The sequence below is a fragment of the Acanthopagrus latus genome, chromosome 19 (genome assembly GCF_904848185.1).
Source record: "Acanthopagrus latus isolate v.2019 chromosome 19, fAcaLat1.1, whole genome shotgun sequence".
NCBI lineage: Eukaryota > Metazoa > Chordata > Actinopteri > Spariformes > Sparidae > Acanthopagrus > Acanthopagrus latus.
The window spans coordinates 13784221-13803224 of record NC_051057.1 but is presented as its reverse complement, the minus strand read 5'-3'; the positions used below and the strand labels follow the sequence as shown (position 1 = coordinate 13803224).

Sequence of the window (19004 nt, the reverse complement as noted above, 5' to 3'; positions counted from 1 at the left end):
TGTGTCATGTTCCTGAGGATCAGGCAGATCGAGTTTCATAACATTAATACCATCTCCCTGGAGTATGAACCCCCAATATCTTCTTAAAGTATGTTTACTGTGCAGACAGGCCCATTCAAAGCAACTGCTGGGGCCACCCAGGAACAGCGGCAGACATCACTGTACTTACTGGGAGATCTGGACCACCATCAATGGTCAGCAGACTGACCCAGGTCTTAATTTACAACTGAACAGACTGGGACGTACCCTGACGTACAGCACAAATAAATCTATGGTGGAAGAGAGGTATGCTTTGAAGGCATCTAAAGTCAGTATCACACACTGCTCAAAAAAGAAAAGGCAGACTTATGTTGACACATTTTTGTCCATATATTTTTCTGCCTATGTTGAGAGATTGCAATCTGAATAAATACAATCCCACTGTACCATGTTTGATTATGGAGAAGATCTTTATTAAACGCTTTTCGTGAGAGCTCCTCTGCGCGACCAGCCGAGGGTTTGTGTGGTTGAATTTCATGGTAATTTAAAACATAATCAACAATCTGGATTTTGTTTTGGTGTTCTTTCAAGTGAACTGCCTGTGCTCACAGCACTCTAATGAAATCAGCCTCCACTGTTATTTAGCTGTTAACTTCTTCACATCTGTCAACAACATGTAAGTTAAATTGTGGCTGTACCACTATTTGAAGGGATTCTGCGCTACAGCAGTTCACTTTGTTTTAGAAAATGTGTAGAAATAAACATTCATAGATGCAGTAAAAATCCAAAATTAACAGTACGAGACTGACCAATGTCATATCTTGTTGTTTGAGCTGAATTGTTCGTGTGCACAGAAGTATTAAACTGCTGTGCGCCACTGGAATAACTGGTCTACCATTACTCCAGTCTTAGGAATGTATTTCATTAACCCTTTAGCATTTGGGGAACTGATGATTAATAAGAATCATAGAAAGAGTCAATATTTATTTCAGCTGTATAGCCTTAAATGACCATGATTGACCAATAAGGTAGGGTGACAGTGTGCATTACACTTTAGAGGAGGTAACACCCTATCAAAGCTTCATAGGATTTGCTTCTTTTTTTTTTTTTGTTCACAAAGTCATCATTTGCCGTTTCCGATCACTATGTGGTCAAAATGTGCCTTAGTGTGTGTGTATATATCAAGTTTGATATAGGATTAAGCTTGATTGAGGGGGCGGTGGTACAGTTTTAAGTGAACTTTTTTTTTTTTTTTAATTTTTATTTTGCAGTAAAAACTACTTTCAAATCAAAGAGACACAAAGCAGAAAGCACAGGTTGTTTGACAAAATGGGCTGCTGCTTTGAAGACATTTCCAGATTTGTGAGAGACCTTCCAGCCAGTATGAAAAAGAAATTATCCGCCGCACACTAATGAAAAAAAATCTTGTTTAAAATCTGTTTCTTCAGCTAAACGTGGCAGGAGGAAATGTCCCTACTTGTGAAATATGCCAAAAAGTGATGCCTCATTTCCTTCTTGATGAAAGGCTTGAAGCAGTGAAGGCTTATTGCTGCCCACTTCCGGCCGCCATTTTAATTTGAGTGTACAAGTTGGATTAATGGCTAAAATACCTTCATCTGCACAACCTGCGCATTTGGCTGTTTCTCAGACTGTCATGAAAACAGCGGCAAGTGTTCGGCGACTCACAGAATCTTTTAAAACATTTTGCTGGTAATTTAACAAGAGACAAACGCGCTACTAGCTACGTAATTAAAGTTTTATCAGCTGAAAAACGTCGAGGCCAGAGACACGTTCAAGTTGCCAGTGGAGGGACGTTGTGAAGGTAAGCTAGGTTAAGCTAACTTTATGCTGTTTGTTGGTTCGTTTGCCATTTAAAATGTTAGTTAATTTCCCAGTAAGACACATGTAATATTCAATCATGTAGTAAACTTAATAGAGAACCCATATTGTAATTGTTGAACAAGAGACATCAAAACATGGAGTTGAATTAGCTTTTGTAGCTACATGCCAGTCTCAACTTATTCTGTGATAGCATTAATTATCCATCCAACATTTTTTTTTAGGTAACAACAACACATCTTAAATCCATTTCCCCCACAGAGCATGAGCATTTGAAACCTCAGGCGGCAGAATGAAAATAGTCTTTGACCATCTTTACCCCGACATTGTAAACCAGAAGATATCCATCATTGTTGTGTGGATAGTTGAGGCTGTTGGGCTTGGCAGCACTTGTGCACAAGTGTTGAAGGACATACTGTCTGTATTAAACAAGTGTTGTGTTTTTCCGAGCTGAATGGTTTCCTAACATTTTCAGCTGGTTTGCCGTGGCAGTTTATTGGCCTTTGCCTTTTATTTTACAACTACGCCTGATATAGTGGTAGAGACATTTGTTTGTTTAATGCTTTTTCTGTAAAGTTCCTGTTGTCAATCTGACTGTTTGTGATAAATGACATGGAAATGGCTGACCCCCCTTGGAGTGTTGTGTTTGAAAGAAAACGATCACTACTGGGAATTAGTGAAGGCTTGTATGGCCCTGTGGAACATCATGTATTTAATGCTGTTCCAAAGAGTTGTTAGGAAAATCCAAAAGGATTACATAGTGGATGGATAAACAGAAATCCTATTGTGATCTCTGGCTGATTGTGAGGCTTTTCTGTCAAATCTCTGTAAAAGTCACAGGCGGCCCAGGGAGTCTCCAGAGTACTCTGCACTTTCGGGTTCAATTGTGAGACCTCAGTGTGCGGGAATGGTAGTCTGAGCTGTCTTTTCTGTATCTCCCTTTTCATTCTCACAGACTAATTCATGGTTCTTCTCCATTACCGTGATGTGGTCAGTGTTGCAGACGCTTGGGGATCCTTTCAAAGGCTGGGCCGTATGTGTGTTACACACAGGCCTTGTGGTGGGTGAGGCTTAGACCTGGGTCAGATGACTCATCCAGACTTGGTGCTTGTCTCTGGGTCCAGAGAGTCTTTGTGCTCACGTTAGTCTCATTATCTTGGTCTGGTGGTGCACCATGTCTTGGAATGTTTGCGATTGCGGATTTATTTTGTTCCTGTCTGGAGAGGATTGAAACAAAATATTGTGGAAGGGGCATTAACCTGATCATATGTGTACCTATTATCAAACTACCTTCTCTCCATGTCAAACTCGAGCTGCCTTGGGGTAACGTGGAACACCTCGACTGCTGCGGTTATACTTGGATTTTGTTTCACCGTTGGAGCTGATGGTTTCACTGTCCTGTGCTCCAAGAGAGCCTTTTTTTGTCTTTTATGTTTTCATTAACATATAAAGTTGCAGCAAATTTATTGAGTCTGCACATGGCATTTTACTCAAGCTGTGATTTATTACATGATCTCATGCAGCTTTATTCTAATTGGCTGCCATCGTACTTTTTTATGTCTTCACCAATTAATCAAAGCTGTCTGCCAGTGGTTGGCTGGGTTAGATCTATCTGTTGAGCTTTAGTTTTTTGACTCACCTTTTATAGATTCACCCTTATTTATTCTGTGTAGTAACACATTTTTCACCGTCATGCCAAAAATTGAATGGAAATCATCTTCTGTCTGATTCACATAACCAGTCAAACATATTCCGACGACAACAAACCAACATCAGTTCTTCAGCCAGATGCTAATCACATTCATATTCCTGTAAAAGGATTGTCATGTCTCTTTGGTTAAAGGGAGGTGAAAAATATTTACTGGATATTAGCTGGAGAGATTTTAGGCTTGAATTGCTAATGAATTGTCATGTATAGGCTGCCAGATCCCATAAAATGATGCAGTTGTTTACAACGCACTGTGTATGATAAGGACTGACTTTCTAATCACTTTGGTTACATTTATTGGTTGATTATGCCGTCTGCCCTCAGCAAAACCATGGTAGCTCATTGCCTGTGCGGCTTTAAATAATGGAGTGATCTTTGAAACAGATTCAAGAGTGTTCCTCACAAAATGCTGCTTTCATTTGTTCCTTTCCTTCCCTTCTGGCTGTAATGAATTCTTAAGCGCTTAAACAATCACCCTTACAGGTTCCAGATAACCCGTTGCTCTTAAACTCTCATACAAAAACTGCGTAAGCGGTAGAAATAATATTGAATAATTTAGTTTGGCAATAATATCTCTGTTGTAGTCTCTATGTTTCCTCATCAGGACTCCGAGGGACAGCATGCAGGAAAAGGGTGGAGTAGGATTGAATGATGATGCTGTTACTGGCCGGTCGGGAGGGGAGGAGCCGTCTGATCGGCTCTGTTAAATAGCCTCCAATGGATATCTGACCAGGGGTGACCAGAGAACGTCTGTACTAATGCCAGAAGAAGTTTGATGGCTGTAAGCTGCTTCACACCTGCTGCTCTTTTCCCTTTCTATTTTCCTTCGCTCTCCCCTCCTGGGTATCATGTCCCTATGTTGGAAAGTGGTGTATAAGTGGCCTTTTGTTGCCTTTCTTTTTGCACATACCTGTCATCAGCATTAGGTTCACTCAGTTGATTATGGTTAAGGGCCACTGGCTTGTAGGTCACAGCAGGGGAAATGGCAAAGGACAGATTAATTGTCGCCGTGTGAGTAACTTTGGAAGTGTTTGGTTCTCTTCCTTCCCAATCACCAAAATGACGCTGTTTCCCCTCATCAAAGATCAGCACTGCCAAAAGTCTGATCTCAATTTCCCAGCAATGCAATGCGAGATGGAATTATTCAGGGGTCATGATACATTGGCTTTAGCTCGGTTGAACCGAAGCATGATGGACGGACCGGAACATTAACAAGTCACATTTGTTGTTGTGACTGAGTTCTCCATGATTTGCTTAAGATGTTGAAAGTATCAACATACAAGGAAGATGAATTTCTTTCTTCCCTTTTTACGGCAAAGCTAGGATGAAATCCTGTCTGAGTCATAAGTGTTTTTGCTCTGGCTGTAGAAAATGCTTTCCATTTTCTGGGGTTCAGTTTTATGATTTTGAACAAAGAATGATTGGATGTCTAAACCAGCTGTCCCAGATTGTTTTTTCACTCCATCCACCCTGAGGACAGCTTAAACTTCTGTTTTATTTACAGCCATTTCAATCAAAAGGTTGTAAATGTAGTGTTTATCCAAATTGAGTACCTCTGAAACCTCGGTGGGCTGTTTGAACCTCGGGAATAGACTTCACTCAAAAGAAAATGTTGTGTTAGAAGGTTTCACAGCAGGTAGTCTACCTCAGTGGTCGACATTGGAGTGTTTTTTTCAGCCACACTGTGTTTTATCTTTTATTAAGTAGGGACCACAAAGATCTAGAGAACTGGGTTGAAAAATGTATGATCTTGTAAAATGGTGTAACCCACATGTGTGAGCCTATACAATGTGCTGTAGGGTAAGCATGCAGACAGACTTAATGGTACATGATCTCATTGGTGGCAGCGCAAGAGCGAACATGAAAATTAAATAGATTTATTGGATGTGGGGGGAAACACTACTTTTTGGTATCCAAAACAACTTTTCCACTGAATGGGTAGAAACATCATCAGTGCTAGATAGAATAGAACACTGATCAAAGCTTTAATAGAGAGCATGTCCAGTACTCTTAAAGACCATCTCCGTTGAAATCCTATAATGTAAGAATTAATCAAGTGGTCTGCTCACTTGATCATTTACAGCAGACTCATTCAACTGCCGGCCCATAAGCCAAAAGCTGTCCGTTTTAACAACAGTCTGGTGCTAAGCAAAAAAACCCTCTTATTTTCTTTAAAATTTTAGCGCAGGCTGTTTTTAAGGAGAGGATATTTACAAGAATCAAACTGACAGCTTCCTGTTAAGATTAGAGGTACATCTTTTTTTTGTTTTACTTTTGTGTATATGTTTGTTTTTCAAGTGTGAAACTATTAAACAAAATGGACAAAAACAAACTAAAAAATGCATTGTTAACATATTTAAATTCCTAGCCTTTCAGATCATTAGGTATGATTGTGTCATAACGCACATTAGTAATGTCATTCCGTACAGTACACATAGTGTACACTGATCCGCCAGTGTACACAATGCAGAAGAAGTGAACACTTGTGTCTCCAACACACAGCATAGTAGTCATAGCAGAGCCTCTTCCGTGCTTTGGTGCAGTTGCTTTCACACCTGATGCGAACTGTACCTGAGTAGACATGAACGGACCTCCTTTATTAAACAGACTGTCACAGACAGTACACTGATGTTCATGCTACTCAAACGAACTGGAGAAGTAGCCAGATTTACAACCTTTGAAAATCTCTCTTAACCATTGCTCAATTATAATCCATTAAGCTTGGATATCTTAAGTTTACATTAACAACCTAACAGAGGCATTTATCATATGATTTAAGTCCTGGAACTGAATACTAGTCTTAAACGTTTTTTTATTACAAGAAAATTATTTCAAGATTACAACCAATGACTTCTGTGTACTGAATGTTCTCTCTATTTTCTAATGGTTCTTATTTTAAGATCAACACTCTGAATCATCCTCTGTCTCTTGCGTCATCTCACTGGGGCAGAATCTGCCTTTGAACCCCCCTACAAATTGCTTTTGATATTTATTTTGCATTTTGGCTCATCTCAAAGAATAGCCAGTGAATGAATGAATGAAGAGAAATCTTTGATAACCAGGCAATTTTTGTGTTCCTCCATGATGTCACTGAGAGTTTAGCTCATGGTTGGGCTTTGCACGCTGAAGAGTCTTTCAAGTCTTTCAAGTCTAGGCCAAACAATGAGGGGTTTTGAGGCTGATACTAGTTTCTCTGATACATTTCCATGAAGCAAAGAGGTGCTTGGGACTTGCCAGCAGTTTTGAGGGAGAAAAGAAAGAAGAGCAACTTTAGAGAAGAGGTTAGAATGACTGTTAAAGAATGTATATTGCCAGCAGCTGTGGTCTTTTTGCCACAGATCAAACAGGGAGATACAGGCAGGGAAGAAGTGTGAGGAGGTTGAACTGTGCCAGCCCTCCACAAGAGGGCACAGATGATGTTGCTGAAGGAGGCTAACTAGATCTCCTTATGAGTATTTGTGATGACATGCCTAGTTGGTAGGACCCTTAATGTTGAGCCTTGGCCCAGCTCTGGTCATTAATCTCATGTTGTTATCACATGTCTAGGGTCTGCTGAAAGAGTCCCTGGTTAGAAAATGTTCTCTAATTATAGCCTAATGTCCTCTTAAACACACAATTTTCACAGCTGACAGGATTTAATACAGACTATCATTTTAGTGTCTGTTTAGATTGTGAATTTTGAGATTGGGAAATTTGATTTTTCATGGATGGTCAGACAAATGAAACATTTGAAGATGTCATTTCTGGGTCTGGGAGATCATTATGGCCTTTTTTGGGGTAATTTTACACATTGAAAAATGAATTGGTTAGTCAAGAAAATAATTGTCAGATGAATCGTTAATGAAAATTATAATTAGTTCCAGCCAATTCCAACCATGGGTCATGAGTTAACCTCAGGGAGTTTATCTTACTGTAGTATTAAAAAAGAAAAAAATAATCTTAATTTGGAATTGATTCACAAATATGAAAATTGTGTATATATATATATTTTTTGGAATGTTGATAAATGCAGCCTTGATGGAGCAAAACAGGAATAGCACAACTGCAAGCTCACTGCAGCACCCTCCCATTCTACAGCAGGCACAAGCTCGAGTGTAAGAGTGAAATTCATCAAAAAAAAAGTGGTGGCTATTGCAAGCTTTTGATGACTTATTACCTTTTGCGAGATGAGCGTGAAATATGCTACATGTTGAATGTTGTGAATACTTTTTTTATGCTGTCCCTCAGACAAACATTAATGTTTTACCTCAAAACCCTGAAAATTAAGTAAAACAGATGAAAGTAGTGCCCCCTTTTTAATGAATTTATTCAAGAATCAGGTTTGAATTGAGAAGTGATCTGAATGAACACCCAAGAATCAGATTCGGCAATCCAAGAGCCAAGATCTTTTATAGTTGTTGAAGTGGAAACAAACAACTCTAGTGTGTTAAAGCAGGGTTTTTCCGTGCCAGTGTAGCAAAACTAAGCAGATTGTTTACTCTATTTATTCTATTTATTCAGGTAGCTTATAATGGAGACATGAAAGCAGATAGAAATGGTACCAGGCTGCCAGCTTGACTGGACTGATAATCAGCCCTCTTTTCCCAGGAAATTTTGTGCCTGATGGCAGACAAAATTGCATAATGAAAGTGAGATTTATAGGATTTGTGAATGCCAATTGTGTCATCATTGTGTAGCCATTACACTGTGCAATCAATATTTACTTTCTAATGATTTCTTGACGCAAAAATATTATGTATATTGCCAGTTAAAAATACTCACCTAAGTAAAATAATTTCAGCAGTTGGTCACACTTTTACTTGGTCCTGTTTTTTTGTTTTTTGTAATTAAAGGCTTAAACATCAATAAAGACTTTCTATTCCCCCTTCCTGGTCAGATTTACCACCTCTGTCCATCTCCTCCTTTGCAAAGACAGGATGTTGAGCAAGACTATGAAGTGTTCATAATGGTATCACCTGCCCTTTAGTGCAGGATGTCAGACACTGACAGAGAAAGAGCAGTCGGGGTTTGATTTACAGCAACATGTGGTCTTGGCTGCTGTTTTGTACTTGCAGTTGGTGTGCTATTACAGAGCCTGTGACTCTGTAGATGGCCCCATATGGTGCAAAGGACATCTGAAGTTGCCTTACTGTGTCAGGAGTTTTGTTTGGAATAAAAAGAAGATAGAGTGGTTTGATTGAGGGATGGAAGTTTTTATCTGTTTTCCAAGTGTGTTCCTAGTTAATGTCAAAACAGTAATCATTGAAAATAAATTGGTGCTTTGTATTTATGTCCTCATTCATTGCAGTATGATGTCAAAATAGATTATTGTACCTTTTCATCATGTTGCTGTCCTTTCTGCAGTTTATCTAGACATGGTTTTCTTTTGAAGCAAGAACCTTTACGTGAAAAATGTAGTATAGTTATAAATTGAATTCTGCCTGTACTATACTATTGGCTTCCTCTCCCCCATAAACCTAATTGATACCTTGGGTCAGTGGTGAAGTGTAAACATACAGGCAGCTGGTGAGACAGCCATGTGTCTTGGACAGACCAGCCACCCAGCCGGTAATGTAGTGCAGTTTGGATTGTTCACTCCCTCTTCTGTGGCTGTCAGGGCCGAACAGAGGCGAGGAGACGACCACACAAAAGAAATATTTGTCCAATCTGTCCAAGCAAACTCCCCAATTGAGGACTGAACTTTCCCATCGCATTGCTCTGTGTCTGTGTGACATGTAATTGAAAGAGGAATGGCACTTTGAACTGAGAAGCAGGCAGCCTTTGCATTTAAATAGGTTGACCACTGAGAAATTATGCACCTGTTCTGTTAAATTTTGACCTGGTCAGACTTCAACATAGGAAAATATATTTAGGTTTTACAGTAACGAAGTCAACTTAGACTAAACAATAGCTTGGCAGCATTTTCAAAGCTCCTTTTGCTTAGTAAAAAAACATTTAAAGTTACCAGTGAAATATTGAAGATAAAAAGATATTGGTTTCAGACCACTATTTCTTGCATTAATGTTTATCTGCAGATCTTAAATATGTTATTTCAGTACACCACATTAAAGATTGTTGAACCTGGTTTGAAATAAGCCAAGTCTGTGTGTCTGGACGATTATTATCATATGCAAACATCAAATATATCCTCATTGAGCCATAGTTGAAGACATGCCATTTAAACACAATGTTTTTCAAAGAATCTTGGTCCATAGATCTCTGCCCTGTTCATAATATTGGGTCTCTCTCTGTCAGTATTTCCAGGCTTCTCCGATGGCTCTGCTACCAGCGTCACAAAGAGCCAGGAAGTCGTGTTCTGTCTGCAACTACTAAAACGTTTATCTCTCTCAATTCATGAGGGTCTGCCATCAAGAACTCTGATTCGGTGTGTGTCTATGTGTGTGTAGACTCAAATGTTTTTGCCAGTGTGAAGTGAAAAGGGTTGCCAGGGTGGTCAAAGCAAGCTGTTTGCTCATGTCGAGGCCTGCAGAATGGATGAGGACACAGATGGGATTTCTCTCTGGTGGATTTTTCTTGTGACCTAGCCTCTCTGTGTTTGGAGAGACATGGAAACCTCAGCTAGAATGGACAGGCATCTTATTGAATGAGGGAAGACTTAGGGCTTTCATCCAACATGGTCTGAATAGGATGTGGGAGACGGGCAGCGAAAGTTGTGTGTGGGGATGTGGGGGTTTGTTGAGATGAGGTCAATATAATGTGAATGGCCCATACTGTCACCAATTGCTCTCTCCTTTGACTTTGGGAATGAAAACATGTTTTTAGATACTAATAAACTTACTGACCATGCGCATGTGTGTCCAGAGCATGTGGTAGATTGATATAAAATGGTGGTCTGTACCATAGTTGTCTAATGCAACTCAGGCGCATCCAGGCCTTGCCCTCTGAGGCTCCGTAGAGCCACACTACCATAAAACTTCAAAGCCTGGACCATAGAAATCATCTGGGTTTGTTTCTCTCCACTCTGAGTACTTCTGCATTTCTCTTAAGAACCATGGGGAGATTCATAGAACAGCAGCACATTTTCGAAGGGAAACAAAGTGCATCTCCATGAATTGCATCCAAGACACTGTTCTTGGCTTAATGTAGAGGGCAACCTCAGTGTATCTGAAGTTAATAGCAATGCGCATTAATAGGAGAGATAGTGCTGAAACAGATTTTCCATGACTGGTCTGCTGATCTTTCCCACCACAGGATGATAAATCTACCTTATTATACGACATTGGTTTTAGAAGATAAAAGTCTAGGTGAATAAAGGTGTTGATGGACTGGAATCAACTAGAAATGGTATAAAAACATTCTCAATGTCAATACGTTTTAAATTTTCTCAACAGGAAATGCCACAGATACAAATGGCTAACATCGAAACAGACAAAAGTTTCATAATCCACCAAAGTAACATAGTCCATGTTTCACTTTGTCATACAGTAGGTGTTAGTTAATTGCTTGTTGTTTGGCCTCATGCCTGGGACTCATTTGCTATAGGAGACCCAGCCAGAAGCTAAATTATCCAGACAGCATTACTCCCAGGGTCACAGGGGCACAAAGTTTCGTCTTTCATGATAACGTGGCTAGTCCAGGAGAGAAAATGGGGATTTGCTCCAAGTGTAATTTGCCTTTTTAAAAGGGACACATACAGATGGATGATGCAGAGATAGTCGTCTTGTACAAGTTACACCAAGCTAATTGACACAGTGTCATGTACTGATGGGATTTCTCCTTCCACTGTAAAAGTAAATCCTCATCCCTAAATACTTAAGCTTACCAAAGGCACCTACTGTAGTTTTAAGCTCTTTTGGTGTTGACAAGGATGGCTCTAGTGTGTTAAAGATTCCCATTTGCCTTCAGGGTTGAGTTGTTGCACCAACTGAGGCAGTTTACGTATTTCAGGACCTTGTTCGAGAGTGACGGTTAAATGGGGTGGGCGGGGAATCCACGGTGCAGTTGTGACTTGCTGACAGGTGTAGCACGACCAGGGGTGAAAGGTCAAGACAGTTTCCATGGCAATACAGGTCTGGAACTGTCCCTGGAAACATAGTTGGACAGAGTGAGCAATCAATGGGGCTCCGGGTATCCCTCCTACAGTATAATTTTTGCACATTAATTTATTTGTTTATTCATTTAGGAATGTAGGAATTGGTGTTGGGGTTGAAAACCAATCTTGTAGAAGTGAGGTGGCACAGTTGATCTATGCACTCTTTTAAAAATACATGTTTTCATTTCAGTTCATGATGGAATGACTTATCATAATTAGATGAAGACAATAACTCTTTTGTTATGCACAATGTATATAATGGAGGATGTTAACAATAACCGTTCAAGTATAGCTTCTACTTTGCCTAAGCAGGCCTGGTCTTTGAGCAAGAGATGGCGTTATAGAAGTATTACTACCTTTGTGTATAGACAGACTGGAGGTTTTCAAAAACTTTGAAACACTCTCCTATCCCCAGGGTATCAGCAGTGTTGGCCTACATCTATGTCTTGCCTACTTTGTCAAGCAATAACATACATGATTTCAGATGTATAAATGCATTCTTTCTTTTGTAAGATGGTGCCACAAAAACCACAGTTGGGTGGCAGTGGTGACAGAGGCTAGATGTATTTTCGACCCTGTGGAACAGAACGTTGTTTCAGAAGTGCAAAATGAGCACATTAACATCGGGTTAAACCAACATTTGGAATGGGAGTGACACCAAGATCATTAGAGAGGGAGAGCAAGCGCCGGGCAGGGTCAGGTTACAAGATGTCGACCCCCAGACCTGCCCTGAACCTATCTGTCAGAGGAGAGGTAGAGCCAGAAATGGAGTCGGGGAGGAGGAAGAAAAGTTCATTCAGCTGGACACTGTTTCTTACTTTGGTGTGTCAGAAAAGAGCCTAATCAGAGTTGATTGTTGAGTTAGTGCCATTTCAAGTCATATGACCATTAACCAAGTTGTGTGTGTGCGACCGCTTGCTCTCAGTTAGATTTAAGAAACCAAACTATCTGGTGATGTTTTTTCCTTGAGATTTATGCAATAAAATCAAACAAGTTCCAACTAATTTGTCATACAATAATTGGTCATTTTTGTCAGGTGACACGAGTAATAATGCAGTATGGATCGACGTTATGTCAGTAATTTGTTATAGCGCTCTGAATCCAACACTGGGATGTCTGTGGCCTGGATGTGACATCATGCAGGGAGGTGAACCCAGTGCTGGGTCAGGCCCTAATGAGACCCGCAGAAGAGTCATTACAGTCAGTGGGAGAAAGTTAGACTGTTGAGAGCAGCAAACCGCCGGGTGGAGCAGGCCCCCATCCCCTCTCTCCACCACCCCCCCACCCCCCCCCACCCCCCCCCCCTCCCCCCCACACACCCCCCCCCCCCCCCACCCCATCCTCCTCTTCCACCAGCTGGCTAACAGATGGAAGGACCTGTTGGCCAAGAAAGTGAAGGAGAAGAAGAAAATGTGGGCGAGGAGGGAGAAAGATTTCAGTGACAGATATATTGAATGATAAGCAAATTTGCGGATGCCTGAATCAGAGCTCAGGGAGCACTTACATATTTTTTCTCCCTCACTATGGACAAGTGTGACAAGTGTGTGTGTGTATGTGTGTGGAGGCGACATTTGGCTAGGGTTGCCGATTGGGTTATGCAATGTTAGCGTTTGGCGTGTTTGTTTACAAGGCTTGTGAAATCGAGGAAGTCAGATTGTGCGGGGGAAGGTGATAAGAATGTCAGAGGATGGGAGGGAGAGTGGATACAGGTCGTGCAGTTTGCGGGGTTGAGCCGTGTGTGTGTGTGTGTGTGTGTGTGCGTGCGTGCGTGTGTGTGTTTTGCATTTGCGGTCAAGGAGCACAGCAGTTAGAATGATCTCTGTCCTGCTGTTATTTACCTTCCAGGCCCTTCAGAGAGGAAACCAGTGGGTGTGGTGGGATCAACAGGGACTTGTCCTCTTAGATTTATACAAACACCACCTCCTCAGATCGGCTGAGAGTTTGTTCTGTCCGTGTGCTATTGAGTACATCATCTTAAAGCTGTATACACAGGTGGTAGCTATGGAGAAGGAAGTCAGGTCCCAGTTTAACTGCTGTCTTTGTTGGTTGTGGTTTAAGTAGCTATATTGTACCTATTCTGAGATATTTGATAAGTTCTGTAAAGAGTATAATATGTGTATTGATGGCATCTTGTAACAACCTTTTTTCTGTGTGCTGTGAACAAGTGTTCAGATAAAATTAGGTCATATTTGAATTTTGAGAGCCAATAAGAACATATCAAAATATTTTGAATGTAATATATATTTATGGTTTAATTACGATAGGGTGGTAGATACTCTTTTCTTATTACATTTGACAAGTTTGAAATACCTGAAGAAACATTTTCACACTAGTGTTGACAAAGCTGGGCACTGGACACTTTTTACCTGCATGTGTCAATAGTATTAATGTGCATTTTAATAAGATGCATCTAATAAGGTAAACACACTGTTGTTGATTAAGAGATAGTGTTGGCATATTTTTTTGTTTTCTATTAAACTCAATGGGCCTCGACAGCTGATATCATCTCTCCTTGTAGATATCGTTTCATGATCATCATGCTACATGTACCCATTTAATGTTATGCAAATAAGGGATGGATATGAATGGTGGAAAATATATTTTATGTCAAAGCTGATATTCAGATGGGGAGGCAGTATTGTTGATTCTGTTATTTTATTTCATCTGAATTATCTTACTGTGCATAATTTATGTATGATGATATATAATGTTCTGTTAATTCTTCAAGAGGTCATAATTCAGAAACTGATCTGGTTTTATCAGGGTGACAGTCCCCCTGTAAAGCCATTTAAATGTCTGACCTGACCTGGTGGCTTAACACTTAGGTGATGTTATGTCTGTTATTTCCTGTCTGAGTGTCATCCTAAATACCACTTTTTGTTTTCCATCCTGCTCACAAACAAAGGAAATTGATTTGATGCCTGGGCCCAACACCTGCAATATAAGTTTTGTGCCTCTAACAAAATAGAATGTAGTTGTCCCAAATATGTCAACTAAATATTGTTTTAAAACTATTTCAGTGAGTCTTCAAATGTTATTTCAATAGATGTAATGTTTCCCTCAGCTACTCATAGCTCACTCAACCATTTTAAGCAGGATAAATCTTCGGACACAAATACATGTTGCGGAAACTCTAGCCACTTCCTCTGGGTTTTTATAGCTGTGTGTTTCTTCCTCAGTTATGATGGAAAAGTACATCTGGCATGGTACGATTCGCCTTATTGGAGGCCAGAGCCTTGCAACATGTTCTGTGTATCATCATGCTCTGCTCATCTTTGTTGGATATTTCAGGGAAATCCTGACATGAAGAGGCTTTCCTCCCCAGCTCAACTGTTTTCTTTCCCACAGCTCTCAAGATATTTTGGTGGTCAGTCCCTCTCAGCAGGATTACACTGTATATACTACACGGAGGTGGTTTGCTCAGATTTGGCTGGGACTTCAGGTTACAATGCAGAAATGTCTTTACTAGTATGGTGCAGTACCTGGTAGAACTGCCACAACTAGTCAATTATTGAATTAGTTGATTGAAAGAAAATGAATTGCCAATCATATTGAGACCTATGTGATAACCATTTCAGTCATTTTAAGCAAAAATGTCAACATTTGCTTGTTCCAGCTTTTTAATGTAAAGATTTGCTGCTTTTCTTCATCTTTTATGATGCTAAATGAAAAGTCTTTGGGTTTTGGACTGGACTCTTGCCAGGGAGCGTTTTCTCAGTCCTTTCATCGGCTCTTCATTTCACTTTAAAACTGGTGCTGGGTCCAGCTTGACTTTTCTAATTTCCTCTTAGGAATTGTTTCCTTAGCAGACTGCAGAGCAGCTTCAGTTGTTCCAGCTCTAGTTTAGTCTACTTTACATATTTTTTTTCAGTTTCAGCTAATATTTACTTGACCCTGAGATGATCAGCAGCAGCTTCCTTTGTGAAAAGCCACCCCTTTAGTATCCATTTACATTCATTACACCCTGCTACACTTTTACAACAGTTTGAATGACAATCACTGTCCTTGCTATATCTCAGGTCAAAGCCCTCACTTCCTCTCACCCGCCCTCTTCTCCACCTCCTACCCTCTCCTCTGTTGTACCTTCCTTACAACCCAAGACTGTAAAATGCTAATTTTCCCAGTCAGCAGTCTCAGGGTTTTGTTTTTTTCAGCTGATAGCAGACCTGACCTGGCTGGGACAGTTTAGGTAGGTGCAGGGACAGCTGCTCTCACCGACTGTGTGAGAAAATGCTCATCACAGGACTCTCCTCAGGGCTTTACTGTTCTCTTCCCCCCGTGTTTTGTCCTGTTGGGAAGGAGGCACTGGGCCATTCAGACTAATATCCCGGCCGCAGCACCAACAGAGCTTCTGCTGTTGTCTGCTTTGAGGGAATTTATCCCAAAAGCTAGACGTCACCTGGTCATTCTGAAATACTCATTTAAATCAGAGTGAATATAGCTCTGTTTTAAGGGTCAGACTTTTCTGCATCTTTCTTTATAGCTGTCTGCGCTAAAGGGCATTCTTGGAAAAAATAGCTCATTTAATAAAGTGAGAAACACGCTTGACTTGAAGTTTTGAATACCTTGTTGAACAGCCAGGAATGTTTAAGTGAGTGTGCTTTTATTCTCTTTACCATTTGGGCGTAAAGATGGAGGGCATCCTGTTGGGTTGATTGACCTACTGATGTGTGGCACCTATGTACCTTGTGCTAAATGCGTTGTTTGCTTTTTGATAGTTCAGTATGTACTCAAATTGGATTTATGTCTGTCTGGGCAAAAGGTTAAAAATTGCACCCTTGAGAGTGTGCTAAAACAAACTGTTATACCCCTATGGATCCTTGGGGAAAGCCCGTAAAACTCAAATTCCTCTAATAACTGAATTCTCCTTTTCTCCTGTTGTGAAAATGCAAGTGAAACATTTCTGGACATCATTTGAGCATTCATAGGTTGTTTTTGTTTGCTGTTGAGTCTTCATACATCATGACGTTTTTAGACTGACTGCACAGGGCGAGGTTAAAGTTGTGCATACAAGTTTGAGATTGTTGGAAGGATGCTTTCATTTGTCTATTAACTACTACAGACCACAATGCAATTGGTATGGCTTTAGCCCCATGAAACTTTTTAATTAGTCTAAGCTGGTGAAGTGCTGTAAGTATGATTGGAAAATACCTCAGTGTTCTTAAAAACCCACCAAGTAACCACAAGCCAAAACAACTGCTGTTGACAAGTGAAAAAGACTGGGAGGAAATGTGTCACAATGTACAGTCATATTAAGTGAACCAGCATCATTTGTAAAAATCCTTCAAATTTGCAAACCCAACGCACCTTTTAAGAGCCAGTGTAAACATCCAGCTCATGTCTGTTTGCTCTTTGACCAAAGATACAGGTTGGTTAGAGCAGCTGAGAGCTGCTGATAAGATCAGGAGATGCCTGGCGTTATTGGAGTCCCTCTTTGCAGCCTGTCATTTCCTCTTTTACGTGTCTCCGCTTTAAGACGTACTTGAATAACCTTTATTAGCCTGTTACTTCTCAGCCTGGACGTCATGCGCTTCCATATGCTTACTATTGCTTTTCTATTTGACATTGTACTGTTTAGACCGTTTATGTTGTGAGAGCAGTTGACTGTCATGAACAAAAGAATGGTTTCTAAAGTACCTGTACAGACATTTATATGTACTACATAGAGAGAAAGGGAAACATGTCTGAGTACACATTAATATAAATTGCTGTATGCAGCAATTAAACACAGAGTTACAGTCTTCCTTTTTGATATTGTTTACACAATTACAAACAGAACATTCTGTGAAATGTAGTCAGTCTTTGATGAAAAATGTCTGCTACTGACAATTTAGCACCACCATCACTCAGTAAGCTTTGTTGAAGGTGAACACTTAGATAAGCACATGCAGCATATCATCCTGGATATCGTAAACACTGAAGTAAGTCCAAAACCTGAGTGCTAGTATAACTCATCAGCAGGCTTTGTTTTTACAACTTTATAAAAAGGTTTCTGGCATTTGTCTCCTGGACACAGGTTCTTCCCAATAGGCCTATTTTCCTGTGTGTGACGATTTTAAAAGGAGTTGGGCTATACTTCAGATCATCATTGTCGGTATATCTGACGGGAGAGATAACTACTGTGAAGGGCGTTTTGATTCTCAATTGTATAGGCAGAACAACCATATTTTATTCCTTTACTGTCTTTTAAAGCCACACTGTGCCTCAGAGCACAAACACTCTCGTGGCAGCACTGTCTCAGATGAATGTACTTGCAGATATGTGTTCCTACTCTGTATTAATGCTGCATCTCCACTCAGCCAAAAGAGATTTTTTTGGGGACAGGTGTTGTAAATTAGCATTTGTTATAAACACTTAGTGCAGTACATCTGGTGCTTGTGCATGGTTGTATGTTGCTAGGGAACAACCAATTTGATGTTTTTTTTTATTTCTGTGCAGATTATCCGTATTTGAACTGATACATTTTCAGTGGAAATGAAAATCTTAGTCTCAAAATTTAGAATATCCAGAGAGGGAATGTAACTTAGTGTAATTTACTTTAAGTACTGTGCTTAAAGTCCATTTCTGCCAATTTGTACTTCAACTCCTCTACATTTATTTAATCATTTAAATTACTAGTTACTTTGCAGATTCAGATTATTCAGTGTTGATGGGTTGTCATGTGTGATGTGCAAATGAGCAATTTGATATAAAACTATCAAATATTGCCTTTTTTATTGGACAAAACACCAAATTACATGTAACTCAATTTAAATGAAATCATATTTGTTGATGTTTTGTATTTTTAATTGAAGCTATGTTCTTTAATTGTTCTCATTCTACTTGCAACATTTTCCTCTGGCTTTATAAAATGTTGTGCAACCTTAGAAAATCTCCGCACACCTGGCCAGCATGTTTTGGATGTTTTTTCTGCTTCAGCATTCCTTCATTCATTTGAAGCAGGTGTGTTATATTAACTGTTAATCCAGAGTTAAACATTTTAAAAAGTCGCTTTCACTAAAGACACTTTAGAGAGAGATGCTTTAACCATCCCAGCTGTAGCTCAGGCCCCCCTGTTCACCACCTATTAAGAAGTACCCAGCCAGTGCCATGTGATCAATATGTTTTCCTTTCCCCTTTCAAATCAGTGATGGTCTTAAATGGGTCTTGCAGCCTTGGCCTGTCTGGCCTTTCTCCCAGCCACACTAATCAGAGACCCTTGTGTACGCCTGTCTGGCTCTTTCACAGCCAGCCTGGGAGCTCCCCTAATTTATGAGTCATTTCCCAAAGAAAACACGCCACCTCAGCAGTCCTGATAGAAGGATACGGGACAGTTTAAGCACGGCTGATTACTGAGAGGGTGGAGGGGTAGCTAGTGGAGATTGAGGAAGGGAAGATTGAGTGATGTCTGACGGGAGGGGAAAAAAAAGGATTTATGATGCACCTGTGACACCAGTCACCATCTGG

The 19004-nt window shown here is 40.2% G+C and overlaps 1 protein-coding gene across 8 annotated transcripts in view; it reads left to right on the top strand.

Moving 5' to 3' along the window:
* Nucleotides 1–1518: 1518 nt before the first annotated feature.
* Nucleotides 1519–19004, top strand: part of sulf1 (sulfatase 1) — an 82865-nt gene continuing 65379 nt past the window's right edge. For 3 of the 8 annotated variants that reach the window (XM_037078478.1, XM_037078477.1, XM_037078476.1), the window contains exon 1: nucleotides 1522–1801. The gene's annotated coding sequence lies outside the window, so the exon portion shown is untranslated. Of the gene's footprint in view, nucleotides 1802–4130; nucleotides 4308–19004 lie in introns of all 8 variants that reach the window. The other 5 variants (XM_037078475.1, XM_037078472.1, XM_037078474.1 and 2 more) reach the window with 4 other exon arrangements.